Source organism: Anguilla rostrata, chromosome 8 (assembly GCF_018555375.3).
Source record: "Anguilla rostrata isolate EN2019 chromosome 8, ASM1855537v3, whole genome shotgun sequence".
Classification (NCBI taxonomy): Eukaryota; Metazoa; Chordata; class Actinopteri; order Anguilliformes; family Anguillidae; genus Anguilla; species Anguilla rostrata.
The window spans coordinates 50,486,332-50,503,690 of record NC_057940.1 but is presented as its reverse complement, the minus strand read 5'-3'; the positions used below and the strand labels follow the sequence as shown (position 1 = coordinate 50,503,690).

Here is a 17,359-nt window from a genome sequence, read left to right as displayed (position 1 = left end):
TTGAGGGCGATAAAATGAGTTTCTAGATCAGCAGTCACAGCTGCTGTGCATGCAGATGTGTACCATATGTCACATACTGTACATTTCCGTCATACCCTATGAAGAAGATACCGTCATACCCTGAGAAAATCCATTATCAATCAGTAGAATTGTGTCATTTCAGGACTGTTTTAGAATCTTAAATTGAGGAAGGAAATCCCAGATGAACAGCCTGTCTAGTGCAATCTATGTTTGGTACCCTTTATGACACAGAAGATTCCTTATGCCTGCTGTTCATTCACAGTTCTGTGAAAATATGATATGAGAGCCTGGTGCCATAAATCCAAACCAATAATATAGCAAATATGCTTGTGTAGATTTAATGTCTATCAAAAACATTAATAGTAGCCAGTAGTGTGTTGGTTTCCTTCAGACAACACTGTTCAATGTCGTTCATGTCAGTCATTGTTCATGTCAATTATAGCACGATACTATGTAAAGAGTGTAAGAGCTTGTTTATTGATTAAGATGTCTTCCATGTGTGAGACGGTCTTTATAGCAGGGCTGGCATGGTTAGCCGGCACTTTCCCCAAGCAAATAGTAGGTTTCCCTGTCAACTGTGTACCTTGATTTTTTTTTTACCATTGTTGCATTTCTTTGGGTGACCATTTTATCCTTTCTGTTGTTGTTTCCGTCTTTTCTGAGCTTGGCAGTTTGGAGATTCACTCAGGGGTGGGGGAGGTTGGAGAGGAAATGGAAGTGCTGCTCACTCCAGAACACTCTGAAAAGGAGTCCAGGCAGTTGAGCATCTTTCGGTTACACCAAAACTGCCATGGTAGGACTAAGCCAATTGCAGACTCTCAGTCATACTGTCCTGGGCAAAAAAAAATGGGCCAAGCCCAAAATGGCAAAAACTAAGCTTTTAATGTCTTAACAACTAATCGTTGGTCAGAAAATTAGCAAAAATTAAACAAATGCACTCCTGTGACCTCCTGTGGCACTATTTACTACAAGCATTGTTTCTCCTGATTAATTTTCCTGTTGAACTCAATGGAAAAAATATTCAGGAGAAACAATGCTTGTAGTATCTACTGCATATCTGGCAACAGCATGATGGTTTGAGGCTCGTTTGATACCTTGGACCCTTGATTACTTAAAGCCATTTAGCCAACAAATGTGTTCCATACTGTATCAGCATAATTTTCAGCTGAATCTAGTCCCACCCCCAATTCCCATAGGGATCCATTCAAATGCAAATAATTTTTGTATCGCTTGTAGGACAACCTGAAAATAAGATATCCAGACTCTGATGATGTTGATAAGTCACAGACATCAGGAAGTCATGGCATGCAAATGATATGCAACCAAATACAAAACATGACTCCATTATTTGACATTATATTAATTTGTCTACTGTATAAGTGAATTTCCCTGTTTCTAGCTTTTCCCCAAACAGTTCACTGCAGCAAAAGTAAACGAGCAAATGGTGGCACCGGAGGTCTCAAGAGTGCATTTGTTTAATTCTTGCTAATTTTCTGACAAATGATTTGTTGTTAAGACCATTAAAAGCTTAATATTTTGCCATTTCGGGCTTGGCCCATTTTTTTGCCTAGGAGTGTGTGTATATATATATATATATATATTGCAGATGCCTCCATTTAGGTTTAATGCATGACAATTAAACAATTAACTCTCTATGACATGTATAAAAATGCTGAGCAGGCCCAGTTGACCTTGATTTTGGATCAAGAGGATCAAGATAGCAAGAAGAAAAGATGTGCTTGTGTGTGCATGCGTATGCTGATGTGTGCGCACGTGCAACATTTAGTTGCATTGTAAACATAAGAACCCTTGTAAAACCCATGTGCCACTGCTAGAAAAAATCCTGGGGGTATATATATATATATACACACACATACACAGATGCAGTATCCTGTTGGAATTTCCATTATTTTTCATTTTATGTATTTTGTAATTCCTGTAGACCACAATGCTGTTAACTGAGCATTCCAATTCTAACACAATAACACTCCAACACTCACTACTGGCAACTGTTATATACGTTATTTTGTCTTTAAATAGGTTAGTGGTATTATATAATGTGGATATTTCACAATGTAATGTTAGCGTTAGTTAGTAGTGTAATAGTTTTTGTGATGCATGCAACAGTGATGACGAGAGTGTTGGAACATTGCCAAAACGTGGTGGATGGTTGAGAATTGTTTTTATATTGTCCCATCCCCATACAAGAAAACATACGAAAGTACGGAGTATAGAAATACATACAAGAGTTAATTATTACACATTTAGGTACTGTACAGCATTGTATGACAATATTTTTGCATTATTTTTAAATCTGATATCAATGTTTCATTGATTTTGGATATGTTTCTGAACCCCTAGCTATTTTAGACCACTGTACTGACAGAAATCTTGTAGTTACCACTTTAAAATGATGCAACAGTGAGTTTCTTGAGTAAAAATAGTTGATTTGTCGTGAAATATGAGAATTTGTTGTGATTTACAGCAATGCATAATTGAGACATTTTGGGTACATTTGGAGACACTGGGTACACTGCTTAGTTTTTGCTTCATAGATCTTTAGTAGTTCTACATATCCACCCTTAGTGTAGAATTCTATGAGGCACGATGGGAATTAGGCAGACAACGGATACCGGACATTCTTTCATAAACCCTTTATGTAAGTCGTTCTTCGGCAGACATAACATACAACATGCATGTGGGCCCGTAACAAACATACTGCTTCCGTTCATTTACGTCGACCTTCAACCCCAAAGCTATTGTGATTGGCTGTTAGAGCACAACGTAGTAATGGACTGCCTAGTCCCATATAAGTTCCCTTGATATACATCACATTCACTAAACAATGTTTTCAAACATGAGTCATTTGACTGGGCTACATATAATGCATATAATTAATCCCCATGACACATTATTAATCTGTGTCTTGTTGCATAAACCAACACTTCAGCTTCAGCTCATGGACAGGTGACCAGACATTCTCCTTAAGAATTTTCTGGTACGGAGCTGAATTCATGGTTCCTTCAATAATGGCAAGTCGCCCAGGTCTCGAGCAAGCAAAGCATACCCACACCATCACACTACCACAATTTGTAAAAACCCAAAACGATTAGGTTTTACTATTTCTTTGAACACTAAGGGGTTTATTTTGGTTTACCTTCTTTTTACTTAAACAGAGAGTGGAAAACTGTTATGCCACAACATTCAGCAGCAAAAGAATGAGAAAATAGGAGAATCTGCATTTTGTACTTTAGAAAAATGGGCATTCCAATTGTATTCACGTATTACTTTTTATATACTGGGTCATGTGATATGTGATGTCACATCCTCCACATATCGCCTCATATCCATTTCATTCTCAATGGACAGCAGTATCTGATGAGCCCATGTGAGGCCTGGATGAGAAGGAATCCCTATCTGTATCTTTATTACATGAGTGAGGATCCAGGTCAGTAAGTGAAGAAGAAGAATGCATGTTAATATCGAATGACTGGAAAATCTATGTTGCTGCCCGATGAGCAAAAATCACATCAGTCCCAGTACTGGATGAGCTGAAATTCATATCAGTATCAGCCAATAAGAATCCATGTCAACATCCAAACCATCAAAATCCATGTCGGGTGAAATAAGGACCCATTTCATTCCTTCACAAAAAATCTTTCAGTGAGGAATCCATATTTTGATAATCTCCCACCATGATCGCTTAACACCCGATCTCTACTCTCAGATGTAAGGGAGATAAAAACTTTGTCTGTATAGATGAAAAAATCTGATTTCATGGAAGCCTCTATTCCTCCATCAGCCAGGTGTTTCGTCCACACATTTTTCCTTCAACATCTCAGAAACGTTTTGAAGATGGACTTTAGAGCAGGTTCTCTCAGTCTTTCTACTGCTCTCTTCTTCAGGAAAGATCACTTCACCTTCTTCTGTGGTTCCATTCTGTAGATCTCTATCAAAGCCATGCTTTGACCTCCTTGCTTGTGTTTAAAGGGCTCCAAATGCCTCATCAAGTGTCTGTCCAGTCTGGTAGTAAAGAGGAAATGGCCAATGAGCCATTCATCTGGACCTATTTTTGCCTCAAGGGCATCAGGTCTGGAGTTTCGAGCCTTAATGATGTCAGTGTCATGCCCATACTTTGAGTTTTATATTGAGTATGGAGAGCAAATCAACGTTATCCTCAGAATAATTTACCTTTTGACGCTGCATTGCTTTTGAAGCTAAGTTCTGAGATTTTAAAGACAAATTTGGGATGAATGATAAAACGATACATTGCCTGCCTTAAAATAAGCTAAGGCATATGGGATCATGGTCCAAAAGATTTGTTTGTCTGATCTCACAACTCTGAACTACACTGATGATAGTTTCCTGTCTGAAAAAGTAATCTAACCTTGACTTGGTATCTCCTTGAGCATACATGTATCCTCTCTCCATTGGGTTGATTATTCTCCAGATATCCATGAGGTTGAGGGATGTACCCTTGAGCAAGGTACTTAACCTGCATTGCTTCAGTATATATCCAGCTGTATAAATGGATACAATGTAAAATGCTATGTAAAAAGTTGTGTAAGTCGCTCTGGATAAGAGCGTCTGCTAAATTCCTGTAATGTAATGTAATGTAATTGTAGTTGCGAATCTCTCAACGCATTTTCGCAAAGCAGAATGTCGTTTATTTGGTGCTGTTGATGTCCTGTCTAAGTGTGGCTCGAGAGCAGTGTTGAAGTCTCCATCAATTACTAGCACCCCTAAATCAATCCCCTTTAGGCAGGATGTGATTTTGTCTAAAACATGTTTGTCATGTTTGTGGTTATACAAATTCACGAAGGTGTAATGTTGACCATGCAGTTTACAGAAAAGTATAATCCAGCTTCCTTCATTATCTTTCCTTTCATGAACATGTTTCCAATCCATCGTCTCTCTTATCAGGATGGCCACTCCTTTTCGTCATTCATCCTACTTTGTGAAGTATTTCTTGAAGTCTTCCAGCTCATCAAATACATGTATGTCATAAAATGGGCTAGAGTATGCATGATTGAATGAATGAATGAATGAATGAATGAATGACATTATTTGACAATTTAAAAACAGGATTTCATTAGACTGCATTGCAGACAACAATCTTTTTAAAAATTGTTGAAGATAGAAACACAAGAAAGCCAGTGTTGGATACCCACTTTCAGTCTGTTTAATCATAATGTATGCATTCGTTGCTATTTTAATTTATTAAAATGCTGTATATTTCACTCTAAATCCCCCCCCCCCCCCCTTTTTCATGACACTTGTTACATGTTGCCCCATCCCAGCACTTTTTGGTAATTTGTATTTGTCCTAATACTGTAGCTTATTCTTCTGCCTAGTTGGCTTTGTGGAGGTTAGGTCTGAATAGTGTTCACTGTGTGAACTAAACTGTGTTCTTGGCTAGAAATAGCTGTACAAAATAAGTATTGTATCTTACTGAACCTGTGTTTAGTAGTTGTCTATGACCATGAAACGCACTTTTTGTACATCGCTTTGGATAAAAGCGTCTGCCAAATAAATGTAATGCAATGTAATGTAATGTAATTTGGACATATTCCAGTAACATGTGCACACTGGATTGGTGCATGTCATTCACAAACATGCAGTTATGAGGAGGCAACAGCACAGGAGGGTGGACAAAAAGGGCTGATTCGTTTTGGGATTTTGTGCTAACTTCTGTTCTTAATTATTTAACTAGCTCAATCGTACCATGTATGGAATTTATATAAGCACCAGCTGTAGCCACAGACTACAAGTGTACCCTAAAGATTTTACTGTGCTCAAGTACAGGAATGGACAAGCATAGTCTTTAGAGCTGTCAGAAAACTAAAACTAATGTATAGTTAGTTGTCCCCAGAAATTATTCATTTGATTTTTAAAAATACTGCCAAAATATTCTGTGCAATTTAATACACATTAATATGGAAAAAACAGCCCATGCAGAAAATGCATACTATAACTGACTATAATAGCAACAGGAAGAATGCATATCACTTTCTATTGCAGTTCAGATGTTTGTTTGAAAATTATATACTATAGTATACACTATTAACTGTCATGCCCCCGTGTTTCGGTTGTCTTATGGTTTCCCTTGTGTTCCAGTTATTTCTGTTCCGCGTGCCTTATTCCTCACACCCTCCCTGATTAATTCCTATCAGCACCAGGTTATAAAGCCACACTTATTGTTTCTGTCTTTGCCAGATCGTTGATTTGTTGCCCAGCATCACTCTTTGCTATCGTGTTATATCCTAGCCTTGCACCATTTTCTATACCCCGTTTCCTCTGCACCTTCCTCGGTTTCCTCCCCTCGCACTGGTTCCTTGGCCACAGATTGTTTGTTTGTTCATGTACCTTGTTCAGTGTTTCCCCGTCTGTTGTGCCTGCGTGTGGTCTGCGTTGCGTCTTGTTCCGTGTTCCCTGTTCTTCCCTATTACCTCCCCAGCTCCAACCTCCCAATCCAGCCCGTCCTTCGCCGGCCTCCCAGTCCCCAGCCCAGCTCCGCCACCGACACTGGAGGTGTTCCATTCAGCGCCAGCCAGATTCCGGATCTCCCCTCAACACCACACAGCCCTGCTCCAAGTCTGCCTGGTTCCTGCCACAGTCTGTTCAGCGCCACGCCAAGCCGGACTCCGGACCTCCGCATCTACCCTCTCTGTACCTGTCCCAAGTCTGCCCTGATTCCTACCGTCTCTGTCTGTACTCCAATAAACCCCTTGTATATATCTACTGCTGCCTCTGAGTCCTGCGTTTGGGTCCAGTCCGAGACCGGTTCTTAACATTAACTATGTACTATTACAATTAGTGACAAGAATTTCTTAATACTGCATTCACTTCTTCAGAACTCTTTCCACAGTTTGCACATAAACAGTCTATGTGGACCAGACTGAATGATTTCTCATTGATTTGACATAAAATTCATTCAATGACCACAGCTTTCAGTATTCTTGAATTCACTCAAATTCAACCTCAAACAGAACTGTATTACAGTATGTATATATGCAGACCATTTCACAAAAAACATTTGCGTGATCTTTTCAAAACCATTAAATTTAAGCTCCAAATCTAACATACAATATACAGCTTATGTACAGTGTTTCCCCAACATAAAGGCACCAGCAGCACAGTGCCACTGCTGAATTTCTGGTGCCATATTGTTCAAAATCCTTGGATGTCTGTACTGATAACTGCTCGATAAATGAGATGGTTGATGCCTTTAATAGCAAGTTAGGTAACATGTCGAACAAAGTTGCTCCAGTTAAGGTTAAAAAGAAGCTTTGTGATAAAGCGGCACCATGGATAAATAGCACGATCTGTCAGCTTAAGCGATTATGTAGAAGAGCCAAAAGAAAGTGGAGAACAACCAGACTAGAGGTTCATCAGAGCATTCTTAAGGAATACATTACTACCTTTAATAATGGCATATGTACTGAAACAAGAGCCCACTTTTCAAGGATCATTGCAGAGAATGGCAGCAACTCTAGGGTACTGCTTTCAACTATTGATCGATTACATTTTTTTAATAATAAAATAACAACCATTAGAGCTGGTATTGTTAGAAACACTGGTAACTTAGATGATCTGCCCTGTAACAAGCCAGCCATGATGAATAGCTTTACAAGCATTTCTGAGGCAGAGCTCTGTAAGATTGTAGCGCAGAGCAACCTTCAACATGTCATCTTGACCCTGTTCCTACTGCATTCTTTAAAAATGTTTTTAAGAGTGTCTCCACACCTGCTCTAAAGATAATTAACACATCTCTGGAGACTGGAATCTTTCCCAACGCTTTCAAAACTGAGGCTGTGAAACCCCTATTGAAGAAATCAAATTTAGATTCAAGTGTCTTAAGTAACTACAGACCTATATCCAACCTATCTTTCATGAGCAAGATACTTGAAAAGGTAGTCTTTAATCAACTTAACATCTCTCTAAATGAGAACGGTAATCTATATATATATATATATATAGTAGCAGAACCAGGGGTGTGGGGTTTCCACATCACAAGTTGAACAACTAAAACACACAAACAAAGTACAATTAAACAAGGAAAGTTTATTGGGGGAAACTCACAAAGGGGAAAAGGGGGGAAATCAGGCAACCAGTCCAGTTCCACAATCTGTATTCGTATCCGTGTCCGTATTCCAAAGTTCAAACACAAAGCCGGGTTCTCAAACAAAACGAGTCGATGCACAAGTGGGTAGTCAGGCAGTACAGGTCACAACAGTAATTCAAACGATTATTTTCTTACGACACTCTCTCCTCACCAAACGCATTTCCCTCACGGTACTTTGCGATTTCCTCATGTTTCACCTCTCCCTTTATCCCTGAGTCTTGAGTGCGTAATGACCAGCCGGTGCATCTAATTATTGCCAAACCTCATTCTTTAGTTCGGGGGTGGACCCAATGTGCTGCCAGGTATCTGTCCTCCACCACCAATCCCTGCACCTCTCCCCGCCGTCTGTCACATATATATATATATATATATATATATATAGGGATGGCGGGTATGCCATCCCGCCAAGACACTCAGCCTTTAAAAACATTAAATTCTGTACATTCTGACCCCATTTCAACAGACAGATTTCATAAACAACTTCACATGTCCACACAATAAAGCCCCAAACTAAGGGGATTTTGCGTTTTCTCCTTCTTCTTCTTCTCTTTCTTCTTCTTCTTCTTCTTCTCATTCTTATTTTTCCTGCCGCCTATCCCACTAACAACATGTCTCCCCATTGGACATTTTACCGACACCAGCCAAATCTTCACCTACACGACCCAATCAAAAACTTGCATACACACGCTAAATTCCCACACCTTTTCACTCATTTCAAACATTTCCAGTTTAAACAGCTAGCCTGCCTGTGGCCTAGTGGGCAAGGTCACAGCCTTGGGAACATGAGATTGTAGGTTCAAGCCCAGCTATGAACATGTTTCTTTACCCTCACTAATAATTGTCTACTACTTCTCGAGTATTGCTTTTGCACCATATCTATCCGTCGTTCACCGAACGTATACCGAACTGAATTGCATTATGATGTACCGTCTGCACGTTCAGTTTTTAACCGGCTACAATATTGCAAAGCCATATGGATTCAACGGGAGCTCTTCTGTGCTTACTGGCCTGTGTTCTTCTTTAAAACCACGGACAGGTTTGCTAATGATATTTCACGCATTGCATAGCTATGTCACGGTGCTGCACTAACAAAGTCACAGACTGGTAAACCTCCGGTTCAAGGATTGAATCCCGCCTCGCCCTCAGGCAGATAGTTTCCTCTTTTACACTAACGTTTTCTTACGCTTATATTTGCTTTACCAAAACTCACTCACAGCCACCCATATGTATTTCATGACGGCAAATGTATTCCTTTTGTTAAAAAGTTACACCAGTTCACCACTGTGCCATTTATACTAACTATATTTCTTCACTTGGCTACCGTACAAAACCTTCTTATCAGCAAACGCCATGTTTCTACATTCATGTTACCTCGCCCTGTTCTCTATCTAGCCACATAAAAACAATTACTACGTATGTACGTTCTGCAACTCCGCATTAAAACATTACATTTAAAATCATGACTCACTCATAATTACAACTACTACTGAGCATGACAAAAGCACATCAGTGCATTAGCTTACACATGTTACTTAACCCTCCACTTCAATGATTGACATTTTATACAGACTGTTATATATACTGTTCGATAAGGAAACTAAGCTTGCTCATGGTCACTTCATTTACTTCGCACTATAGTCTGTGATCATGTCAACCTTCACCTACATGCCCATTCTTCTAAAAACATATTGTTTCAACTACGCAATTTCATAATTTCTCCTATTTTATCTCACACTGTTGTTATTTTCTCATATGCAAAGCCTGCTGGGACATATGCGTCTGCTCCTATTCTCCACTATCAAGTTTTCCGTTTCTAGCTTAGCAAAACAGCGAAGAGGATTCCTACCTGCAGATAAGCCTATCAAAATGCCTTATAAACCTTACAAACACTAAAAGTGCATCTCCATGAAATAACAGACAATGGAGCAGGACAGAAGGCTACACAAGTTGCCACCTAGGGAGCTATAATTTTACGAGCTTGCTGATTCTTTTGTTAATCAAGGCTCGTTGTATGGCCGTCAAATCCGTGAGTGCATACACTGGCCATATTTCACCTGCGTTTCTTATGTGTTTACACTTACACCACCGCACCCTTTGTCAAGGCCACTGTTTTACATATATAGCAAATCGAAACTGCTAAACGGTACATGCTCATCAGACAGTACAACTTCACACAAAGATAACCATAATCCACAACCATTTCTTACAGGGTCACTTCGCATTTCTCACTCTCATAATAAAACGCTTTTCAAAAAGAAATAATATCTCATAAAAAACACGTTTCAACGTACAAAAATGCCAAGTTATTCACACATACAAGACATACACCGTCTCATAATAACGAGTGGTTATTTGAGTTACTGTTGCCTTTCTATCAGCTCAAACCAGTCTGGCAATTCTCCTCTGACCTCTGCCATCAACAAGGCATTTTCGCCCAGAGAACTGCCGTTCACTGGATATTTTCTCTTTTTCGGACCATTCTCTGTAAACCCTAGAGATGGTTGCGCGTGAAAATCCCAGTAGATCAGCAGTTTCTGAAATACTCAACAACAACCATGCCTCGTTCAAAGTCACTTTAGTGACCTTTATCCCTCATTCTGATGCTTGGTTTGAACTTCAGCAGATCTTCTTGACCATGTCTACATGCTTAAATGCACTGAGTTGCTGCCACGTGATTGGCTGATTAGATATTAGCGTTAACGGGTGCAGTTTGCAGTTGAACAGGTGTACCTAATGAGGTGGCCGGTGAGTGTATATATATATATATATATATATATATATATGTACCCACACACACATACAGTTTGCTCATGCTTTTGCTCTCATTTAATCAGGGCTATAAAGATGTATTTGCTATTGGTCCCCCTACATATTACACAATGCACAAATGGTGGGTATGTGTGTGTGTGTGTGGGGGGGGGGTTCCCATTTGTCATCCAGAAGTGGTGGCTAAGTGGGGGAACCAGGTCATGGGAGGGGGTATGAGGGGTGTTGAATGAGCAGTGTATGCATGTAGAAGTAATCAATTCATTCATTAACAACAATATTCCCTCCACTATGTATGTTTCCAATGATGAGAATTTTCATGTGTAATCAATGACTAGGAAATTATAAAAATGAGAGTTTTTTTTGTTAATTCATGAATTTGTGAGTTTTTTAAACCATCACTTTATGAATAAATATGTACAGAAATTTAAGCCAAATAATAATTTAAAAATCAGACAAATAATTTTTGCACAATTAATTCTCCTCAGTGTTGTTTTTTGTAAGCCTCCAGGAGTTGGGAGAAAAAGTTTTGAGGCAGGAATAGTAAATAATCAGTATTCTTTATTCAGCTGAAGGGGAATCAGTTCAAACAACAAAGATGCGCATCCAAATTCCACAGAGGGGCAGTCCCTCCGGGCATTTATAACAGTCATGTTACATCATTCTGTGTTTGCATTCAGCTCAGCCAATCATCATTCATTATGTTTGCTGGTCTCCCAAATAAGGTCAACATGGTCAGATTTACTGCTCCCCCTCCCATCTGAACTACAATATTAGTAATTAGGAACAGTGGATAATATTGATTAATATTAATTAATTATGTTGTTTCAAAATCATATATTATTGGATATACTATTAAATATGTACTATTGCGATTGGTTAGAAGCATTTCTCAGTACTGCGGTCACTACTTCAATGCTTGTTACACAGTACACACAACAACAGTAATTGTGGACCAGACTGTGAATGATGACTTGTCATTGATTTGAGACAAATTTCATTCAGTGACCACAATTATTAATGTTCTTGAATTCATTCAAATTCAACCTCAATATGTATCTGCAGCCCATTTCACAAAAGTGTATGTACTCTTTATAAAACCGTTCAATTTACGCTCAAGGCCTAACATACAATATTAGCCTATATACAGCATTTCCCCTGCTGTACTGAGGCACCAGCAGCAGACCGCCATATCGAATTTCAAGCGCTAAATGGTTACACTCATTTACTTTCACTTTTAAGTGATCTTGTGATCTAACGTCTTAAAAGTTGTTAGTTATTTCAGGAGGCATTATGGGAGTCTACTGTGGTGTCGATTGTTTCCCCACACATTTGTAGCAACTGGTAAACAAATACGAGTGATGGATGACTGACTTTATGGTACGCGTGAACAAGATGTTGGCACCAACATCGGTGAATCAGCTGAGATGCGAATCAGCCTGTAGAAACGTTCCAACAATCGGTAGTGTGCGTGCTCGCCTGTTTGTGCCTGTGTGTGCCCATGCAACATTGAGTCTCTCTCTCTCCCACACACACACACACACACACACACATACACACATATAATGCTGAAGTAGCAATCCCTCCTGCTAGTTGAAAGCAATGCGATTCTAGACCACTGACTTAGAATTTTGAAAAAAATAAACATTCCTAAAACTGTACTCTTCAAAGAGTAAAATAACTGTTAGGTGTCATTTTTATATTTTGAAATCATATATCAAAATATTTTTTTTTCTTTTTTTCCACAAATTCTTTAGCATTGAGAATTTCTGACTTGACATAAAACTGACCAACATTGTCAGTTGTTATGTGTGGGGCAGTCATTGGATTAAAATATTTCCAACAATTAGTTCCCCCATGTCTGGCTTCTACAAATATTATCAAGAAACATTGGGAAAATATCAGTGCAAATCTGCACTGTACCACAGAACCAGATGTGTACTTTCAGAGAATAATAAGGTTGTATTAGAATACTCACTGGTCCTTCAGCTCTGTACCTGCAGCTTCTTCTCACCAATCAGACATTAGATTCTTCAGTAGGCTACCCAGGTGAAAACTCAATGCTTTACCTCCTCGGTTTGCTCAACAACACTGCGTAACTGGCACCTGCTGTTCTGTTTTATACTGTACTGCGAAAACGTCTTATAAAAAAATTGCACATACCGTACCTCCCAGTTATATCTTCAAGCACATCAAACACGTCATGAAGCCATTTGACACAATAATGCAGATCTGCTGGTTTATTTCAGACGTACACACAGAGCCAACACAGTGAAAGAATTAGAAAACAAAGGTTAACAGATAAAAGAACGTAACATAATAAAGGAGTGTTGTTTTGTTTGATGACAAGTATGACAATCCAGATCTTGTGGCACACACCCCACAAAAACATGTGACTCAATAATGCCAATCTGCAGGTTTGGTCATTCAGATGAACTGAGACTGTGCATGCCAGAGGAATGAGAATATAACACATTAAAGAAGATGAGGTAATTAAGGAGTGGGGTTTTGCATGGTGACACCTGTGAGAATCTGTATTTCATAACATGAGAATTATAGTCTCATATTTGTGAAAATAGATTATATGCAAATAAATGCTACATTTATCATTCTTTATATGTGTGTGTTGTGAAAAAAATGTAAAAAGTTTACAAACAGGGAGTAATCACTGTTTATAGGTAGTTCTTATGATAAAGCAGATGGAGCTGGAATTAGACTACATGGTCCAATCTGTACAGAAACAACATCCAGTCACAAATCTTTAGCTTTCAGACCCCACAGTCAGCTGTGTTGTTTTTGTCACGTGATTCTGAGATTTATTTAAATAAGCAACAAATTAATCTGTCTCCCATATTCACAGGTTGTGCATAAAGAAAATAATAATTAAAAGGGAGAAAATAACATTTAAAAACAATCTGTTTATATGCATTTTAGTTTTACTTTTTAATGATTTCATTTTTTTTTGAGGAAGATAAAAAACCAAAAGATAAAATCTAACTTTCAAAAATGAAAAAACGAAAGTGAAAACACTGGAATGCAATGCACATTTGTAAACTGCACTGTCAATTGTTCCATAGTCTTCCATGTTCACAGTCACATGATGTGATGTTTACAGTCAGGTCAAGGTGTTTGTCTTCAGTCCAATGGCCAGGCATGATAAATCACATAACATAATGACGAGAACAGACCATTCAGCGCAACATTGCTTGCCATTTTCTTACCTTTGAATTGTACCTACTGTAGTGCTCAGATTACCTACAAACTAGATAACATCTAGCACAGCTCTAAGGCCTGATCTTCAAAACCCCCCAGAGTTTCTGATTCAACTTACATGACCTGGCAAGCTAGTCCATGCAGTGAGTACTCATGTCTCCTTGAAATGTTAACATGTCTCATTAGTAAATAAAAACCTCAAAACGCAGCTTTACTATTTCAAGTTGTTTAATTCCATATCAAATAGCCAACCATCTCCAGAGTCACCATCTCTCAGCTTCTCTTATTAGCAACTGCTCCTAAAGATGAAGAAGTCACATTTTTAAAAAAGATTTTAAAAGATTATCTCCTTTCGCAAACATAGGGGAGAGTCACCATCAATGCAACGCTTAATAAATGTAACGTGGTTAATAACTTAATGTGCAATGGTGCTCCGAAGACATTTCTGGTTTGCAATTCAGTCCTCTACTGCCTCCCAAAGAAAGGGAGAAATGTCATCGCTTTTTTTTCTTTTCCTCTCCCTTACAGCGTTATTCATCCACCAGGTAGGCTGTTTTTTGAATGTACTTTTTTAACATTTTCTTTACCCAAGGCATGTCATAGCCCCCACTAATCAGAGTAGCCTCTAGCTCCAAAAAAACATTTTTTTATATTTCTTACATTTAAACAATGACATTTCAGACTATTACTTCAACACATCCTGTTCCCTTACTCCTCGCTGCCCAAGTCATCTTTACTAAAATTTTGTTTTTGAAAGATTTTATCAGTGTTCTCACAATTATAGCTTGACAGCATCTGTCTTCGCAATCTGTGCGTCCTTACCCTTTTCACTCTCAAACCTGCCTGCCTCACAGGCTCTTAGTTTAAATAATCTGGTGCTACCCCAAGCATAAGCTGGCCCAGTGCATTAGTACCCCTCTGGTTCAGGTCTGTCATGCTTGTACAGGTCACTCAGTCCCAAAAGGAGTCCCAGTGCCTTGTAAATGTGTCTATTTTATTTCTATAGCACTTTTTATGATAAACTGCCACAAAGGCATTTCACAGAGTAACAGAAGAATAATTGGGCAAAAACCAGAACTAAACCCCCAAAAAGAGAGTGAGGTAAAAACTCCCCAGTGGGAAGAAAAACACTCAAACCATGGTGAGAAAAAACTCCCCGATGGGAAGAAATCTCGGGAGGAACCTGGCTATAGTGGGGGAGCCCATCCTCCGCTGGCTGGCCTGGTGTGGAGGTAAAATGGATGTACCATAAATGTAATAAGGGATCTTATTACAGGCGTGTGCATGTGTGTGTGCGTGTGTATCTGTGTATCTACACAGCACATGAGGGACAAGTCGTCACGGTATGCTTTGTGCAAATGAATTTTGCACGTCGCACATGTCGTGCTCATCTTGATGTCATGCAGACCTGGCACCTCTTTCACTTCCTTCTTCCCCCAGCAGCAACCTAGAAAGATGAAGGAGATGATTACTATGTCTTTTTGCTTATCCTGATCCCCTGACACGCACACATGCACGCGCACGCACACACACACACACACACTTACTTACCTCAGGCACTGGTGTACTAGGTGCAGCCCTCTCCTGGATCTCTCTCACTGTGGCTGCAGTGGCTGGGGTCCTTGTGCTGCCTCCGTTGTATATGCGGTACCACAAGTGCCTTCCCCAGCTCCTCGTGGAAGATGCGCCTCTTGTACAGCTTTGACACATTCCACTCAGGAAAAATCTCCGTCCAGATGATGAACGCATTGTAGGCGGATACATCAATTATGTTATAAAAGATGCCTGAAGGCCAGCGCGCAGTCATTCGCTTGGTGCTGTAAGACCCCGTTACTTTGTCCAAGTTGTTCCACCCCCCCTTTGGTGGCATTGTAATCTAGGATCATGCTTGGTTTCTGGTCCTCTCTGGTGCTGATTTCGGCATTTTTATGGAGAGTGTGCATGAGACACTAGGGCTGTGGTGTCTGTGAAGACGAACTTGGACAATTTAAGGGCCCTATACTTGATCACCAACAGTTTGGCATATTTGCACTTTCTCGCACTTTACAGGTATGTGTATCTCTGTGTGTGTGTGTGCATGCGGGTGTGTGTGTGTGTGTGTGTGTGTGATTGGGGTGGAATATGGTGGGAGGGAGTAGGAAATACCTTATGTCTCACATCTGCAAAGAAAGAAATGGTCTAAATTTGACACTTCTGACCCCTTTTAGCCTCCACTTTCACTGTCGGGTCAAATGGACCCGAACAGTATCTCTGTGATATTAACATGCAGGGGGGGTTTGCAAATACATGAAATGAACCATTTTCATTTCAAATGTTGATTACACTAATTAAGGCCAGTAGAAGAAGTTTCATACTGAAAAAATACTTTAAAGTATTTTTCCTAGATTTTCAAACTTTAAAAAGGGTCAATTTGACCCGCAACATTACAGGAGGGTTAAGTATGTTATTTAGTTCCCTACATGTAAATTCACTAGATTAGACATCAGGGAGTAGTGAGCCGTTTCAGACACTGCTATTGCCTCCAGGAGGGACATCTTACTTTTTTATAATACTGGGTCATGTGATCTGTGATGTCACTTCCTCTACATATTACCTCTTATCCATTTTGTGCTCAACGGACTGCAGTATCCATTGAGTCCATGGATGAGGCCTGGGTTAGAAGGAATTCCTATCTGTATCTTTTGTTAGTCGACTGAGAGTCCAGGTCAGTGGGTGAAGAAGAAGAATGCATGTAAATATCAAATGGGAGGAAATTGCTGCCCTATGAGAAAAAATCAGCTCCAGTACTGGAATATCTGAAATTCATATCAGTATTAGACAACAAAAATCAATGTCAATATCTAACTAGTTAAAATCAGTGGTGATATTAGGTGAAATAAGAATTCATTTCTGCCCTTCATGAAAAATTTTTCAGTGAGGAATCTGTATTTTTGATAATCTCTCACCAAGACCAGCTAACACTCGCTACCAAGTGTGCAGAACCTGTTTAGCAGAGCGGAATTCGGGTTATTGTTTCAACAGGTGAGGACTTGTGGGTGTAAGACAGGGCAATTCTGTGTAACTGCACATAACTTGAACAGTCAGATGCTTGCTTGTTAAGGATGTGGAAATTCATATCAGTATAGACAACAAAAAACAAGTCAAAAAAACAGTTAAAAAAAAGTGGTGTATTTGGGAAATAAGGAATCATTTTGCCTCATGAAAATTTTTTAGGATCTGTTTTTGAAATTTAAA

General features: G+C 39.3%; 1 long non-coding RNA gene across 1 annotated transcript in view; it reads right to left on the bottom strand.

Annotated features, from left to right (window-relative positions):
• The window catches only part of LOC135261896 (uncharacterized), a 60,457-nt gene extending 47,467 nt beyond the window's left edge, over positions 1-12,990 (bottom strand). The window contains exon 1 of the long non-coding RNA XR_010332058.1: positions 12,891-12,990. This is a non-coding gene — a long non-coding RNA (uncharacterized LOC135261896). The remainder of the gene's footprint in view (positions 1-12,890) is intronic.
• Positions 12,991-17,359: the final 4,369 nt, after the last annotated feature.